This window comes from Myotis lucifugus, unplaced genomic scaffold (assembly GCF_000147115.1).
Source record: "Myotis lucifugus unplaced genomic scaffold, Myoluc2.0 scaffold_984, whole genome shotgun sequence".
In the NCBI taxonomy this organism is placed as follows: Eukaryota; Metazoa; Chordata; class Mammalia; order Chiroptera; family Vespertilionidae; genus Myotis; species Myotis lucifugus.
The window spans coordinates 59,686-78,229 of NW_005872032.1; positions in this window are offsets into that span (position 1 = coordinate 59,686).

An 18,544-nucleotide genomic window follows, 5' to 3' on the forward strand; every position below is an offset into this window, starting at 1 on the left:
GGGTCACATGGCAGGCCTGACAAGCTCAGTGACCAAAAATAACTGCACAGGATGGACTGATCACAAATTCCTAACAGGGCAGGTGATGTCAGGTAGTCATATCCCAGGCCTACAGCTTTGTTAGCAAAGGTCAGACTTTACGTAAAGTGAGCCCTGTTCCCTGTTCTTATCCATCTTGGATAACATACCTTTGATACATCAGAATACTTGTTCTTTGCAAGACGATTTGATGGCACAGACTCTGGGACCAGCATATGAGACAACATACTTCTTAGGTTACCTGGTTCCTTGCACAACCTCTCTATGTGTTCTAAATGTTAATTATCCTGGACCCACCAAAGTAAAAACAAAACAAAACTGTTTCTCCATTCTGCTATTTATCAATTCTAGAAATTTCTTCACTTCCTAATGGATTTCACACAACTTATTCCATCTTCTTTTTTTATTATAATGTATAAAATAAGTTGCACAACAGCCCAGGTAAGATTTGAGATCTTGTTCCAGGCATATGACGTTAGCTTGGTTCAAATAAACTCATGAAAATTTTCACAGGTTGGGAAGTTTCTTACTTTAACAGGCCCAAGAGCACCTGCTTTCTCAGGGCTCTATTTGCTGCTCCCTGGCACCACCCATGAACAAGGTGGGGTAATGAAAGGAAACTCCCCCAGGCAGAGAACAGACACCGCCCCAAGGTCAGGGAGCACCACGACAGGCTCAGCCAACAGAGAGGGAGGTTCTCCCAGAAACTACCCCTGATAACCAGGGAGACCACAGCCACCTGAGCTCCCACCACAGTCCTCTCTTCCGAGGACAGGCAGGACACCTTCCCCTTCACTCCCAGGAACTGCAGGGCCTCCTGAGACTCCTGGTCCTGGGTCTCTGTCCCTGGAAGCAAAGGCCAGGCTGGTGACAACCTGCGATAGAGGGAGGGTCCCCTCAGTAGTCCTCAACCAGCTTGACCCCTTCTCACCCCAGTCATCTCTGCGGCATTCCTGTTTGGAGGAAATCCAACCTTTGCAGCACATTTGAGAACACGGGGCAGACCCAGTGCCAGGCTGTGTTTCTGTGTCTGAAACAGAAATAATCCCCAGTTTGGGGCCTGTGGGGCTCTCTGTGTGGTGCTGACAGACCCAAGACCAAGACACAGCAGAGGCCAATGCTGGGGTGAGAGGGTCATCCTCTCAGGGAACATGTGCCTCCTTCAGCCTTGCTATTGCAAGGGAGCTCCACAGGCCAGTGAGACCCACCTTCCCACAGAGCTCATCAGATGCAGAGTCTCTGGTCCAGTGCACACCTGCAGAGTCAGAATCTGCATTTTAATAGGATGTGGAGACCCTCCCTTTGCACAGGAGACAGGGAGGGGTGTCCCATCACCACATCACCAGATCTCATTCTGGTTGGGCATCCACATTAGCTGGACAGCTGCTAAAGCAGCATCTATGGTGTCACCTGGGCATAGCAATCTTTACAAAGTTTCACAGGTGATCCGATGTACAGTGGTGGTGACATCCCTGTGAGAAGAGTTCCTGAGGTGGCCCCAGAACTCCTGCCCTGAAGGGAAAATCAAATGTGAAAGAGAGAGGGATGTGGGGGAGGCTACTGTGCACCTGACTGGGAGCCATGGGGAATGCACATGACCTGGATGCTCCAGGCTGGTGCTTTTCCAAACAGAGCATGTGAATGTTTCTGAGTGTTCAGAAACCTCAGCAGCTCCAAGGGAACCAACATTTAGAGATGGTAAGCTGGAAGGAGGGGGAAAGGGTGGCAAAAATGAGGGGAGGAGGAGGTGGGTCTTTGGCACAAACTCCGCCCTGGTCCACGTGAGCAGGTAAGTGATCTTGCACCAGGAGGAGGCCCAGTGCACAGTGAAGAGGGACAGCAGATCCCACCAGTTTGTACAGCGGTGCCTTTGAGCTTTCCTGGAATCCAAGCTCTTCTCGCAGAGGGAGGGACAGTGCAGGAAGCAGACACCATGGACTCACTCTCAGCCCCTATCTGCAGAGGACCTATCCCCTGGCAGGGCCTCCTGTTGACCGGTAAGGAAGGAACAATCCCTGGGGTTGGACTGAAGCAGGAAACACGGGGACTTGCTGGGGTCTCCTGGGGAGTGGAGGGAGGGCTTCTGTGTGGACCTGAGGGGAGAGGTCAGGGGGCAGAGTAGGATGGGAAAGGGAGATGGGTAACAGGTAACTGGGAAATCTCATGATCTGGAAGTGGAGTGGGGCAGGGGAAATTCAGTTGCTGTAAATTCCTAAGTTATTCATCACTGAGTATTGAATTTTGGAAACTGACCATAATAACAATTTATGTCAGGTGGCACCAGAGAAAAACTTAATCAGGGGTGCTAAACATCATCCTTACCACCAGCCAAGGAGAAATACACCCCAAGAGGTTCAGGACTCTGGGAACTTTCATTCACCCACAGGTATTTGCAGCCTGTTGCATGCACTGGGGATGCAAGATGTGACAAGCCCCTGTCCCCATGGAGCTCACGTTCTGTGGGTGGAGAGAGATAAGAAAATATCTACATGTGATGTCAGGTATCCACAAGTGTTATTAAAAGAACAACAGAGCAGTGACAGGTCAGAAGGTGATTAATAGAGTGTCTTTAGGGAAGTGTTCCATGAAGGTGCCTCCTATGGACCCTCCTAAATGTCACCAGGGGTCGGAGGCAGTGAGTGGGTGAGCTGAACAGACACCTGGCAAAAAGACTGAGAAACAGAAAAAGTAACAGGTTCACAGGTGCTGAAGTATTGGTGGTCATGCTGTTGACCTTGACCACACTCACACACACACGCTCACACACACCAAGGCTGAGATGAAGGGATCTGTTCCAAATCCAGGACCTCATCTTTCCATCCCAACATATACATCCAAATATTGATCAATTTCTCTCTTCCCTCCTAGTTTCACTCTTAAATTTCTGCTGCCTGCCCACCACTGCCCAACTCGCTGTTGTGTCAACCAATGCTGCTGAAGGACAGGATGTGATTCTACATATCCGCAATATGCCTCCGGATGTTAGAGGCTTTGTGTGGTACAGGGGGGAAGGGGAAAACTACAAACATCATATTGCATTTCTTGGAATGTTCCTGTCATATAGAACAGGACCTGCATACAGCGGTCGAGAGCAAGTAAACTTTGACGGATCCTTGCAGATAAAGGGTGTCATCCAGAAGGACACAGGAAACTACACCTTAGTAGCCTACCTTCCAGACTATATAAAAGAAATAGGATTTGGACGGCTCAATGTATACAGTGAGTGATTGCTCTCTGACCTCTGGGTGTTGGGTGGGTGAACACAGGACTGATAGCCCTGGACTCTGCCTCCATCCCCCTCTGCATCATCTCCCAGGTTGGGTTTGGGCATTTAGTGCAGGACACACACAGTGGAGACAAACTTTCTAAGATCAGAGTTGCCTTCCTGGATTCCAGCCCTGCAGACATTCTCCACAGAGAGAAGGGCCAGTCTGATGGAGTCGCTCAGCAGAAAGAGACCAATCTTAGTGCAGTTCCCTCGGCCCCTCCCCATGACAATGACCCTGAGAAAGACCCTGCAGGTCTCGGCCAGAGCCCATCCTGAGGAGCCCCCTGCAATCCTCATAAAGAAGCTCAGCTTTGGCAGCCCCGCCCAGACCCCTACCCCAGGGTTTCTGACTCCAGGGACCCTGGGGTTCCTGTGTCAGGTTGGGGTTAACCTCCTGGGAAGGGCTCAGTGGGTGCAATGGTTTCCCCGGTGTCTGAGTCACAAGGCTTTTGAGCTGCTCAGAAGTCAGAGCTCAGGCCCATGAGCCACATCTGGATAGGGGTGGTGCTTCACCTGAGACTGAGTGCGGCTAGCACAGATGGACAAGGTCACCAGGCCATTTGTGAACTACACTGAAACATTTAGGAGCGTCCAGAGAAAGTTCAGAATCACAGGGAACAAAAAGGAGGAAAGATGCTCCTGGCAGCTCCTCATCCTCCAGGGTTCAGCCCAGGAGATTCTCTCTTGGAGTTGATCAATAACAAATGTCCCTCATTTGAGCAGCTCCCCTGTGCCAATGTTTAGTCAGATATTGTGAATATTTTATTGTTGATACCCTGACACCCTGGAAGTCAAATGTTCATCGTACTGCATTGAGAGGAAACCAATGCACAGGGAGATATAGTCACTAAAGCAGAGCCACACAGACCATGAGAGTGACTCAAGGTCTGTCTGCAGCCATAACCTCTCTCCATCCCAGAGGGATCCCTAAAGAAAACATTGGTTTAGATCAGTGATGGCAAACCATTTGAGCTTGGCTTGCCAGTATTTTGAAAAACCTTAACTTTGGTGCTGTGTCACATATAGAAATTTTTTGATATTTGTAACCAAAGTAACAAAGACATATTTTTGATATTTATTTTATATATTTAAATGACATTTAACAGAAAAATCAGCTAAAAAAAATGTGTTTGCATAACACCTCTGACACACGTGTCATAGGTTCGCCATCACTGGTTTAGATCTTCCCTTAGGCATCCCCAGTTCAGAGAGAGAGACTGTGGTCTAGAAAATAACACCAAATGGAGAATTAATTTATTTGTACTCTAGAACCATATTACCTGCACTAACAATCAGTCAGTGCTGGGAACACCCAGACCTTCCCCTCAGGTGGCTGATACACCCCTCCTTGCACTGAAGGTGAAACCACTGAATCGTTTCCTGATGTGTTGGTGTCATTCCCACTGGATATAAAGGAATGGACTTTGCCTGCTCACTCCCCATTAACTCATTTAACCAGCTAAGGGATCTAGATGTAACACTCGGTTGTTTTGATGATTTAGGAAGCAATAAATGGCTACTGAAGGAAGGAATGAGCTAAAAACTCTTCAGAGGCTGAAACCTGGATGCAGAGTCTTTGAAATGCTGGCCACTTGGGAAAGGCTCCCTGTCACTCCAGGGGTTGAGACCCATGTTTCAGACCTTTTGCTGTTCTCTAGAGAAATAGTCCTTCTTGCTTTTGCTCTTAGGCCCTTGGGTATCAATAGTAATTTTTGCATATAGGGGAATTTTAAGATCTTTCCAAATTTCTATCTCATAACCACCAAACACAAATGGTCCACAAGTGTCCGAATGTCAGAAATCTATGCTCCCCTTTTCCATTCATCACCCCTTCTGCATCTGCACAAGCCTCACCTGCCCTCAGCAGCGGGAGAATGACTTTAATTACCAAGGGTAAAGCATATGGTTCTGCTGCCACAATCTGATCCTGCCTGTCCCTTCACTCCTTTCTGGCTCATTCCTTGGGCTCTGCTCTATCATTTATTGGCTCACTGGCTCATGTCAGTCACACTCACCTGGGAAGGCCTGACCCAACTCTTGGCCCCGGGGCCTTAGTAGTCAACTGACCACAGGTTTGATCCTGGTCCCATTTTGTTTCTGCTCCAATCTGAGTCTCTAAGATGTCCTGGGAAATGGTGCCTCTTAGAAATACACCTCAGCTGGGCAATGAAGGTCTATGCAACTAGAAAAAATTGCAGTCAGCTGGTCAGTGAAGAACTAGGAGAGGTGTGGGAAGATTAGGGAGGAAAAGAGGTGTCTCTAACTCTATGTTCTCTGTTCTTGCACAACCAAATCCTGCTAATCTATTGAATGGTTCCCTTCATTTGTTGAAAAGACTGTCCTTTCTCCATTGAACAGTCTTAGCTCCTGAGAAAGGCTGTGCTTTCTCCCAGACATAGAGGATTTAAGTTCTCTGAGGGCTCAGAGCCCCAGATATTTGTCTTGTGATACATAGACCTGCCTTATTCCTTTAAGTTGGCTGAGAGTTGAGAGGTTCCAACTCTGATTGAAGAAGGCTTGGAGGACTCAAATGTCGCACAGGGCAGTGGTCTCCTGTTACCCGCTCACTGGAGTTACCCACACTCAATATCACAAGCATCAGCCTTGAGAGATTTGATTTATATTTCTCTAATGATAGTGATGTTGAGGATCTTTTCCTGGTCTTATTGACCATTTGTGTATCTTCACTGGAGAAATGTGTATTCACGAGGTTGGCCCGTTTTTAAATCAGCTTATTTGGTGTTGCTGTTGTTGAGTTGTAGCAGATCTTAATATATTCTAGATATTAACCTCTCGGTTAATATCCAACATTTACAACCAAGATGTGAAAAGACCTCCGGCCAGGACTTCAGGAGATGGTTTACATTTCTTTTCTGTAAAGCCCATTAGCAAACACAGATGCCTATAATTCCTTCTTCTTAAAATCTCCCCATTCCTTAGAAGATTTGCAAACTATTTCCTATCATTTCACAGATCACCGTTCACTCTGTTGATTGTGTCCTTGGATGAACAGAAGTTTTCGTTTTGTCAAAAATCTAAATTATCTAACCTTTTCTTGCCTGAGTTTCTAGTTTCATATTCAAGAAATCACTGCCAAATCCAATGCCATACTGCTTACCCCTATGTTTTCTTCTAAGAGTTTTATAATTTTAGTTCTTAGCTTTAGGATTCAATCCATTTTGACTGAATTGTTGTGTATGTAGATATTGCTGTTCAACTGCATTTGTTAAAAAGACTGTCCTCTCTCCATTGAACAGTCTTGGCTCCTTTATCAAAACCATTGGATTGTGTCTTTTGACAAATAGAAGTACTTATGACAGTGTCACTATTTTGGTTACTTTCCCTTTGTAGTAGGATTTGAAATTACTAACTTTGAGACCCCCAATTTCAATTCATCCTTTTGAAGATTGTTGCAAACATAAATTCAGGGATGGATTTTTTTTATTTCTGAAAAAAAAGTAATTGGGATTTTGATAGAGATTGTTTCAAATATGTAGATATTTGGTGGTCTTGGAATCAATGAACATGGATGTCTTTCCAGGTATTTGTTTCTTCCTTACTTTCAGAAATGTTTGGTAGTTTTCAGTGTATTCATCTTCCACCTTATTATGTTTAAACCTAAGAATCTAGTCTTTTGGATGCTATTGTAAATGGAACTGTTTTCTTTATTTTATTTGAGGATTGTTCATTTTTGTTTAAAAAATGGAAATGATGCTGATTGTTGATTTTGTCTCTGGCGACTTCATCTTTTTTATTAGCTATAATAGTTGTTTTAGGTATGTCTGAGGTGAATTCTTCAGGGTGTTCTACAATAAGATTATGTTGTTTGTTTTTAAAAAAAAGGTATTTTATTATTCCTCTCTGAATTGGATATCTCGTATCTCATCTTCTTGCCTGATTTTCCTGACTTGTTGAATTAGGGGAAAAAACAGCATCCTTGTCTTCTTCATGATCTTAGTACTGTTTTCAGAGGTTCTCCGTGGAGTAATTGGTTAGCTGTGGACTTTCCTGTGTGGTCTTTACCGTATTAAGTAATTTACTCCTTTTTCCTACAGTTCCTGTCCTTTGTTAAAATCATAACTACTTCTCTTTAGTGATTTATTTTACCATTATATGGAATCAGCAGGCCTGGAAATAAAGTCCTGTTCAGACTGAGGAATCCTATAGATGGAACTTATCCAGATCCAAGGTCACGAAGACTGGATTTGGCCATCTTTATTCCCTAATGAGTTATTTAACAATAGTTAAATGCACGTTCACTTTCTGTAAAGTCCTATTCGCCCCAGAAGTAGGCAGAAGTGGTAAGATTGCCTTTCCCAACATACATGGAATTTTTAAGTCAAAAGAACTTGAAGGAAAGGGTCAGTAAAAGCTCATCAGAGGAAAACTCCTCCTTATGGTGAGGTTATAGGACACGTGGGCTGCGAAAGGGTTCCCTGTGTTGATACTACAAAGATGTCTATGGGAACAGGTCAGGGGTGATCTGGGTTAAGAGAAGAGGTGCAACCCTTTCCCTACACATCATCCCCTGAAGAAAGACAATTGTCCTTCTGCGAAGATCAGAACCATCCTCTGGTGACCTTACAGAGCTCACAGTGGACTCTGGCATGGCCCAGGTCCCAAGCACACTCTCAATTAGCCATGCTCTCTATTTATTCACAGAGCCAGTGAGAGAGCCCACCCTTGAAGCCAGCAACACCAAAGTCCTGGAGCATATGGATTCCGTGGTCCTCACCTGCTGCACACAAGCAGACAACATCCAGTGGTTCTTCAAAGGCCTGAATCTGCTGCTGACGGAGCGGATGAAGTTGTCCTCAAATGACACAGCCCTCACCATGTAACCCGTCAGGAGGGAGGATGCTGGGAATTACCAGTGTGAAGTGTCCAACCCCATCAGTTGTGCTAAAAGTGTGCGGGTTAAGCTGGATGTAAAATATTAGTGACCCTCCTCCTCTCCTATATGTTACTAAACTCTGAATAATCATTTGTGCCCTTTAAATAGATTTGTTGTGAGGGTGGAATGTCCTTAAAAGATTTGCATTGAGTCAATAAATGCTCAAAAAAGAGAGCTGACATTGTCATTATTGTTGACTTAAGGTGATAGTCTATACCAGATCCCACCTCTGTGTGGTCTAAGTTGTACCCTCTCCACAGTGGAGGTGAAACTGTGTCTTTCAAGAGAATCTCAGTGGCTGTGTGACTACCCTGGGTGCAGGTGATGAGTTTGCATAAATCCAAGCTCTGTCCCTCCTTCAGGGGGACAGGTAGTGGATGCCCAGCCACTGTTGTTGGCAATGGGAATGGACAGGAGGACACACATGTGGGTAACAACACTGACTCTTTTTTTCTCCCTGTTTGACTTGCTTATTTCAAAAAATGTCTTATTTATATGGCTATAGACTTCTTTGCATAAAGTAAATCGTACTCTGTCTTCCTTGTTAATAGGGTATAATTGAAACCTTAGTAACACAAACAAGGCTTTGGCTCAAATGTCCTAGTTCAGACTGATGCCCAGAGAATTAGAAATGACCTCACCTTTTATGGAGCTAAATTGGACCTGCAGGTTTTTTTTGAATCTCTTGGAGATGAGGGCATTACCCAAAGCTCGAGGATGAGGCTTCCTAACCTCAGGAGGCTGTTAGAACTCCCATCTCCGGTTTCATAGAAAAACCTGCATCAGAGCAAATTATGTGGTAAATGTCAGTTCCTCTGCACTTAGGTCACTAATCAGGACAAATCCAGCGACACCAGCCTTGTTGTAGGATGGAGAATACTCTTCTTCCTGGAGGTGACCTGTGGTCAAAACAAAGGTGACTGTAGAGAGCAATGTAATGTCTCCATGGAGAACTCTAGAAGCACAGCATTCTGGGAGATCAGATCCTGGCTGTGTTCAGGAACTCTCAGCTACTTTGCATCTGTTTATAAATTGCTGGGAAATTGCACCTCTTTATACATTCCTGGAAATGATTAAGATGTCAACTGCATCTTGGCTAAAAGAGATTTAGTTGTGTTTCCCTCCACTGTGAAGAAAGCAGTTTTGTTCTGAACTAGAGGCCTTAATATTCCCTCAGAGTCACTAACCTTAACACAGTTTCTTCCTGAAAACATGCCTTTTTTTCCATCCTTAGACCATATCTTTTATAAATGTAATTAGTAATTGCAGGTTCTTTCTCTGCACTTTTGAAATATATATGTCTCCTCAAAGGCTTCTTGCCAGTGTTATGACCCAGAGAATAACTGTTTCAAGGACCTGGCCCCATCCGTTTGAAATTTAATCCTCCTGGTGTCCCTATGTCCCAGTCTCTGAGGAAGAGTAGGAGCCTAAGTTAGGTGGGGACATTTACAACCAAGATGTGAAAAGACCTCCTGCCAGGTCGTCAGGAGAAAGTTTACATTTCCTTTCTGTAAAGTCCATTTCAAACACAGATGCCTATAATTCCTTCTTCTTTCCTAAAATCTCCCCAGCTTTTTGTTTCAGGGGTGTTGAGTTTCATCTCACTGCCCTATTGCAGGGTTCTGAAAAATGTCTTCCTTTCCTCTTTAAATGTGTTGGACACCTGTTTTACTTTGTCATCATCTACCTGTAACTAGCTGATCCTGTCATTTTGCTCACATTGATGATCCTTACCTTATTTTCAAATCTTCCATTTTCTTTCCTTATCAGGCTAAAATCCTCCACATAAAGGTCTCCAGTTTTCCTGCCTCCCTTCTGACTCGGCATCCACAGCAGCATCTGACGTGACTTCTTAGATGCTTTTGAGGCTCCAGGTTGCCTCAGGATGGCCTTTGCACCACAATCTGAGGAGACATGCAGGCCTGAAAGGGCACACGTCCACAGGAACCAAGCCCTCAACAGTGTTCACATTCATTTTCACTGTACCTTCAAGGAACAAGATCACAGAGATTTTAACAAATATCCTGTCTTGAACGGAGAAACTCTAGTAAACATGCTGGTCCCTGACATGTCAGTCACCCCCAGGCTGTCACTAAAAGATGCTGTTTTGTGTCCCCCATGACCTGGAGCTCAGGCCAGACAGGTGTCCTCATACATTGTTTTCTTCATTGTTTTTACAATCACAATCGCCAGGTGCCTGTTCGTAGAGAATCCACATCCAGAACCTGGGAAATGCAAATAAATCTTTCCTGTGCCTTGTGGCCTCTGGGTATTTCGTTATACTCCTTTGAGAGCTATCCAGAGGTGGATTGTGGGAAATCAGAATTGGGCATGGAGGGGAGCTGTTGAGTGATAGGGTCTGTTCAGAGCCAGGATGATAATTTGTAAAGCCACGTGGGTTTGGAGATGTTAGGCATTATATGAGGTCAAGGGGACCTAAAGGTACCCTGAAGGTGGGTTCTTTTGGGGAGGGTTCTGGATGGGGCTGAGTGATATGAGTGAGGGGCTACCTTATACCTGTTGAGAGAGAAGCCACTGGAGCTGGTGTAGTGAAGTGGGAATGCCATTCTCCAAAACTTGGATAGGCGAAAAGGGTGAGACACAGGGTTGGGGGAAAGGATAAGGTTCTTGAAGATTCATATTGGTGTCCTGACATTTGGGACATGAGGAAGAACAAAATATACTGGCTGTCAGTAGTTACAGAATAGACATAAATTAAGGAACAAGAAGACAAAGCAGATGAGCATCTTGTAGGTAGTTAGGAGTCTGAAAATTTAGGAGGGATGGGGATACCATGAATGCAGAAGATGAGCCTAGGGAATGTGGCATTTGAGCCAGGAAATTAGTTGAAGTCCAGGGTAGTCAGACTAGAACAGGGCTTGGCATGGAGCCTGGGGAAAGTGGGGAATGCAGTGCAGGCTTGAGGGTGAGGACCAAATTGTGGGCCAGAGGTATCCATCCTCCAGCTCCAATCCAGGAGAGATGTCTGTATTTGGCTCTCAAAGCAGTTTCCCCACAGCCTGGGAGAGCCATGAAAGGCCAATCTCACCTCTATACACCAAGATGTGCCTCAGCTGAGTAAACACTTTAGCCATGTCCCCGGGGATTTATGTGTCAGTGAGTAAGTCTGACTAGGAGCCTGGGGACAGGCAAGGAAAAGGCTGATGGTATGTGTATGTTGGGGTAGAAGAAATTGAGGGCTGGCATGAACTTGGAATGTGTGGAGCATTTTCCTTCTTTGTTGACTAGTGAGAGTAACTTTCTGTGATTCCACAGGTAAGAGCTCTGTGGTAGGTCACAGGAATGGAGTGGTAGGTACCCACCCGTCCTTGTCTAATCCAGGATGTGTCACTTCCAACTATGATGGATGCTTCTCTCCTCACCTGAACTTATGTTGGTGGGTATGGTAGAACCCAGACTATGATGGGCAGTTCTGCCAAACTGGTCACATTACAGACCACATTCAGACTCTCCATCTCTACTCAGTTCTAGAAGCCTGTTGGGAGCTGTTGTTTTGTTGCTGTAGAAGATATGGCCTTGTTCACAAGAAGTCTGCCCAGAAGTAATTATTTTATTAGGTCTCACCAGAGGTTTCACAAAGCACCTTTCATTCTTCTAACATCAATTAGCAACTTGTCCTTTTCTCTGGAGGGTACGTCCAGCATGGCCCAGACTACTGGAGCCATAGATGTGTCAGATCCCTGAATGGTCACAGATGTGGATGGCCCTATAGCTTATGCTTTTCTTAAACTGCTGAACACAAGAGTTGATCCTGTCTCTGGTGTCACTGTCATCACTGATGTCATTGTCTTAGAGCATCAATGTTAGCAAGTATCACTACCAACTTTGGAGCACACCTGTCTTACTAAGGCATTGAGAAACTTGCAGTTTTGTTCATCTTTAGCAGGAAAGCCTCTAGTTCTCTCCATTTTTATGACTTGAGTTTGGGATTGAATTAACTTGGAGAATGAACACATCCATTTGCCCTGGTAGGGAGGGCCGCTTCATGGGCTCATAATTTGTGCAGACATTAGAAGGGACTGTGATGGGTTTAATAGTCTGCTTTTGTCATCCTGAAATTCTTAATTTGAACAAAGAGCCCAGAACTTTCACATGACTTTTCATAGTCCTGCCCCTACACCTGACCATTGGTTGGGAAAATTCTGTAATGTGACCACCAGAAGCAGTACAGCAGCAAGGAAACCTGGAGAAGCTGTGAAGGGATGTAGAGAAATATTTGGCTTTTTCTACTCTATGGCATTACAAGTGTCTAATGAGCAGGACCATCCCACGCCCACCTCTGTAGCTCACAGAAGGAAGGTTCTCCGTCTTGATGTTCTCTGGAGACTCAAATTTAAAGAAATCTCAGGTAGTTGGCTCAAATGTGAATGGCATTAAACAGACACAATAAGCCTACACTAAATATTGGTCTTTAGAAAAATACTGGAGAGACAGGAGAGAGAGAGAGAGAGAGAGAGAGAGAGAGAGAGAGAGAGAATTGGTGATGAGAAAGAAATCAGCTGAGTTTTCATCTTCCAGGAGGAAAGACCTTGCAGTAGATAATGCAAATAAATAGTAAATTTAAAGAATGTCATTAAAGACTTTGGTTCCATCCAGTGGAGCTCTCATTGTTTGGGGAAGATATCCTCAGTATGGCCCAAAGAAACCAGAACCTTCCTATGATAACTTTTAACAGAACACACAGAGACACAGGGCTTATCAGGCAACATTCAGTGTTGTAACAAATACAAGGAAGAATATCCAACAGGAGAGAGCTGGGACCTGGCTTTGCTTACAGTGTGAATATCAGACATGGAATAACTATTTCATGTTCCACCTGCAGAAGGAGTTAAAATCTCCTTGGGTGTAGAGGGTCACCTCAAAACAATTTACCTTCTCTGGGTCTTACAAACTGATTAAGATTTGCCCTTGAAGCCCAAATGATTTGGCTTTTTGTCCAAATAATATATAATGGGCACTGCCATATTTTTTGTATTTGTTTTGTTTTGTTTTTTTTTATATCAGGAAAATAAATGGTGATCGAAATAAAATAATATAAATTGAAAAAGAAAAAATTACAATTCTCAGTTCATTAACCATATCATAAGTGGTGTGCCTTCCTTTTTAAGAAAGATATTACTTATTTAACTTAATTGTTATGTATTGGGAAGCAGACTAAAGTTGCAGTGTCCTGAATGATCTCTAAGGGCAGGACTGGAGATCTGATTTGCTAAAGTGTTGCTGTTACTTCCTGGATGGAAACACTGGGATATGGACATGCTGCATTGGTCTTGAGTAACAGTCCCTCTACAGCCTCCATAGCCACAGTCCAGGCTGCATTGGTCTTGAGTAACAGTCCCTCTGTAGCCTCTGTAGCCACAGTCCAGGACCCACCAGCTCCATGGCCCTGAGGGTGGGAGAGTCACAACCCACACTGCACAAAACCGCTTCTCTTCCCCAAAACACACACATAGATTCTGTTGTCAGAGATTCGAGGAATTGCTGTCTCCAGCTGCTGAAATTTTTTCCCAAGATTTTAGGAGAGAATGAGTTAAGCAGATATGGGGAATCTTTCCTAGACATAATTGGGGCACGTCTATTGTAATGTGTGCAAACAAAGATCTTTATCCTCCCCACCTCCCAACCTGATCCTCCACAATCCTCCTCTTTTCAGTCAAGGTCAAATCTATCCTTCCAGGAAATCTTGGAGTTATCCTTGCTGCCTCTCTTGCTCTCAGTGACCAACATTCTTTGTTTCTGTAAATTTGAATACTTGAGATACATATAAGTGGAACACACTCTTCCATCTGCTTGTTTCATGGAGCATACTATCCAGAATTACCATTTTTATAAGGCTGAATAAGGTACCATTGTATATGTATGTGCTACATTTTTTATGTTACTCTATGAAAAATAGAGTTGCTTCCACCTCTTGACTATTGTGAATAATTCTGCAATGAAAATGGATGTGTAAATTTCTCTTCAAAGACTTGTTTTCCATTCCTTTGGATATAAAAGCAGAAGTTATGTTGCTGGACCACATGATACATGGTAAGTCTATTTATTATCTGCCTCCAAATTGTTTTCTATAGTAGCTGCACCATTTTGCGTTTTCACCCACAGTGAGCCCAGCTCCAATTTTTCCATTTTGTTCCAACACAGGTTATTTTCTGTTTCCAACAGTGACCATCCTAATGGTTATAAGATGATATCTCATTGTTCTTTGGATTAGATTTCTCTAAGGATCAGTGATGTTGGATATCTATTCACTAGAGGCCCAATGCACAAAATTCTTGCAAGGGGCTTGGCCCTCACAGCCCCAGCTGCCTCCGCCCTCACAGCCCGGCCTCACACCCTGCCCACTGGTGATTCTGGAAGATCATTCCGCCATTCGGTCTAATTAGCATATTCATGTTCGCTTCCAGCTGCCTGGCTGCTGGCCGCCATCTTGGCTGACAGTTAATTTGCATAAAGTATTTTGACCATATTTAATCAGGTTATTTGATTTTGTTATTGAGTGGGAGTTCTTTCTATATTCTAGATATTACCCCTCATCTTATATATGTCTTGCAAAGTATTTTCTACCATTTCATAGGTCACCTTTCACTCTGTTGATTGTGTCCTTTCATGAACAGAAGTTTTTTATTTTGATAATATCCAATTTACCTATTTTTCTTTTTTTACCAGTATTCTTAGAGTCATATTCAAGAATCATTTCAAATTCAATGTCATGATGCTTCCCTCTATAATTTCTTTAATGAGTTTTATAGTTTTAGGTTTCACATTTAGGATTCAATCCCATTTTGACTTAATTGTTGATTATGGTATAAGCGATGGTCCACTCCATTTGTTTGCATGTGGATGCTGCTGTTCAACACCACTTGTTGAAAAGACTGTCCTTTGTCCATTGAACAGTCTTGGCTCCTTTGTCAAAACCATATGATTGTGTGTTTTGACAAATAGAAGTCATTACGCTAGTGAGACCATATTTTGGTTACTTCAGCTTTGTAGTAAAATTTGAAATTAGTAAATGTAAGACTTCCAATTTTGTACTTTTTTCTAAGATTATTGAAACATTTTGTGGGTCCATTGAAATTCGTTATGAATTTTTAAATGAATTTTCTTATTTCTGAAAAAAGTCATAGAGAATTAGATAAGGATCATATATTTGGGGGTATTCCAACCCATGAACATGGATGTTTTTCAAGGTATTTTGTTTCTTCTTTACTTTCTTTCAGAGACATTTGGTAGTTTTCAGTGTATATATCTTCATCTTACTAATTAACTTAATTCTAAGTATTCTAGGCTCTTTGATGCTATTTTAAATGAAACTGTTCTCTTAATTTTATTTTGGCATTGTTCCTTTTTGTTGAAAAAAATGGAAATGATGCTGAGTGTTGATTTTGTCTCCAACAACTTTGCCTTTTTTATCAGGTCTTAATTTTTTTTTTTTGATGTGTGTGTGTGTGGTGAAATTTTTAGGGTTTTCTATATATGATTATGTTGTCTTTTTTTAAAATTTTCTTCTTCCTTTCCAATTTGGATACCTCTTATTTTATCACCTTGACTGATTTTTCCAGCCAGTTCTTCCACTACTATAGTGAATAAGCAGGAAAAGCATCATCTTTGCCCTAACCGGTTTGCCTCAGTGAATAGAGCCTTCTATGGAATGTTGGGTTAGCTGTTAGCTTTCATGTGTAGCCTTTATCATATTGAACAGTTTCCTCCCTAGTAGGGGGCGTGCAGGAGGCAGCTGATCAATGTTTCTCTCTCATCCATGTTTCTAACACAATATTCAATCTGCAGGCCAGGAAATAAAGTCCTTTTAGACTAAAAAGTCATTTAGCTGGAACTTCTCCACTTCCAAGGTCATGAAGATTGGGTTTGGCCATCTTTACTGCCTAATGAATTATTTAAAAAGAGGTAAATGCCTTTTCATTGTCTATAAAGTTCCCTTGGCCCCAGAGATGGACAGAGGTGGTAGCCTGCTTTCCACAACCTACATGGAATTTTACATAAAGAGTGGGACCTCATCTTTTTAGAAGTTAATGACAGAAAGAATTAATAAAAGCTCATGAGAGGAAAATACTACCTGATGATGAGGTTATAAGAAACATCAGCAGGGAAGGTGTTTCCTATGCTGACATTACAGAGATGTCCGGGGAACAGTCAGGGGTCAAGCTGGCGTTATGTGGGGTCAGAGAAGAAGTGCAGCCCTCTCCTTACACATTGTCACCTCAACAAAGACAATTGTCCTTCTGCAGAGGTCAGGACCATGCTCTGCTGACCTTTACAGAGCTCACTGGAGACTATGAGTGGCTGAGATGTCTCAGAATGTAGCAGGACCCCAAGTCCCAAGCCCAGAATGTAGCAGGACCCCAAGTCCCAAGCCCACTCTCAATCAGTCCTTGGTCTTTTCGCAGAGTCCACACTCATCTGTGATCCTGACCCAGTGGTTCTTCAATAACATGACTCTGTAAGAGCATGAAGCTGTCATGGAGCAACAGAGCATGAAGCTGTCCTGGAGCAACAGAACCCTCACCATAGAACCTGTCAGGAGGGAGGATGCTGGGAACTACCAGTGTGAAGTGTCCAACCACATCAGTTCTGCTGAAAGTGAAGCGGTTGAGCTGGATGTAAAATATTAGTGACCCTTCTTTCCTCCTCTATGTTATTAAACCCTGAATAATTTTTTTCACCCTTGAAATAAATTTGTTGTGAAGGTGGAAAATCCTTAGCAGACTTGAACTGAGTCAATAAATGCTCAAAAATGAGAGCTAGCATTGAGGTTATTATTGACTGAAGCTAACATTCCACAAGAGATTCCACCTCTGGTTGGTCCCATTTGCACCATCTCCATGGTGAAGGTGACATTCAGTCCCTCCCATCAAGGGCAGTGGTCATGTGATGACCAGTGGGAGCATGTGATAAGCTTCCAGGAGTCCAAGCTCTTTCCCTTCTCCAATGGGTACTGTGGAGGGTACCTGGACACTGTTTTGGACAGCAAGAATGTACAGGTGGACTCCCATGTGGGTATCAACACTGATCTTTTTCTTTCTCTTTACTTCTCCAAAAATATTTCTAAATCCCTCTTAAATATTTTTATTTTCGTGGCAGTGGATCTATTTCCATAAGTTCAGTAGGATACTGTCTTCCTTGTTAATAGGATATAATTAGAAATGCTGGAAATACAACCAAGGCTTTGGCTCAAATGTCCTAGTTCAGACTGATATCCTGAGAATTAGAAATGACTTCACTTTTATGGAGCTAAGTTTCTCCTGAGGGGTATTTTGGAATCTTTTGGGGAAGAGAGCATCTCCCAAAGCTAGAGAGACTGCAGGTGACGTGTGAAGGTGAGGCTTCCTAGCCTCAAGAGGCTGTTAGAACTCCCATCTTAGGTTTCATAGAAACATGTACAACAGAAGAAACAATGTGTGAATGTCATTCCTCTGCGCTTAGGTCACTAATCAGCCAAATTGAGTGACACCAGCAATTTTGTAGGATCACAAATACTCTTCTTCCTTTTAGATTTCGTTTGATCAAAGGGAAGGTGACTATTGAGGGAAATATAATGTCTCCATGGAAAACTCCAATTGCACAGTCTTCTGGGAGATCCTATTTTGGCTCTGTTCAGGGACTCAGCTATTTTTCACCTGCTTATAAATGCAGGAACTGATGAAGATGCAAACTGTATCTTGTCTGAAATATATTTAATGGTATATTCCTACACTGGGCAGAAAGCCTTTTTGTTATGACTGGGGGGAGGGTAGCACTTAATCTTGCCTCAGAATCACTTATGTTTAGATGGGTTCTTGTGACTACAGGCCTCTGTCCTCCATTGTCTTAGAGCATTTTCTTCAGAAATGTAATCGCAATTTGCAATTAAAGATATTTTCTCTGCCCTTTTGAAATATACGTAAGTCTCCTTAAAAACTTCTTGCCAGTGTTATGCCCCATAGAATATTTGTCTCAAGAGCCTGGGCCCACCCTTTTGAAATTTAATACCTGTGGTGTCCCTGTGTCCCATCTCTGAGGGAGGGTAGCAACCTAACTTGGGTGAGGACATTAATAGCCAAGAGGTGAAAGGACCTCCTGTCCGGATTTCATGAGAAGTTTTACTTTTCTTTTGTGTAAAGCCAACTAGCAAACACAGATACCTATGATTCCTGCTGTCATCCTTAAAATCTCCCCAGCCTTTTATTTTGAAGGTGTTGAGCTCAGTATCACTGTCCTATTGCATGGTCTTCAATCAAGTGTTTCTTGCCTCTTTCTATTTGCCCAATGCATGTTTTCTTTTGACATCACCTACCTATAATTAGCTGATCCTGTTATCTTGCTCATCT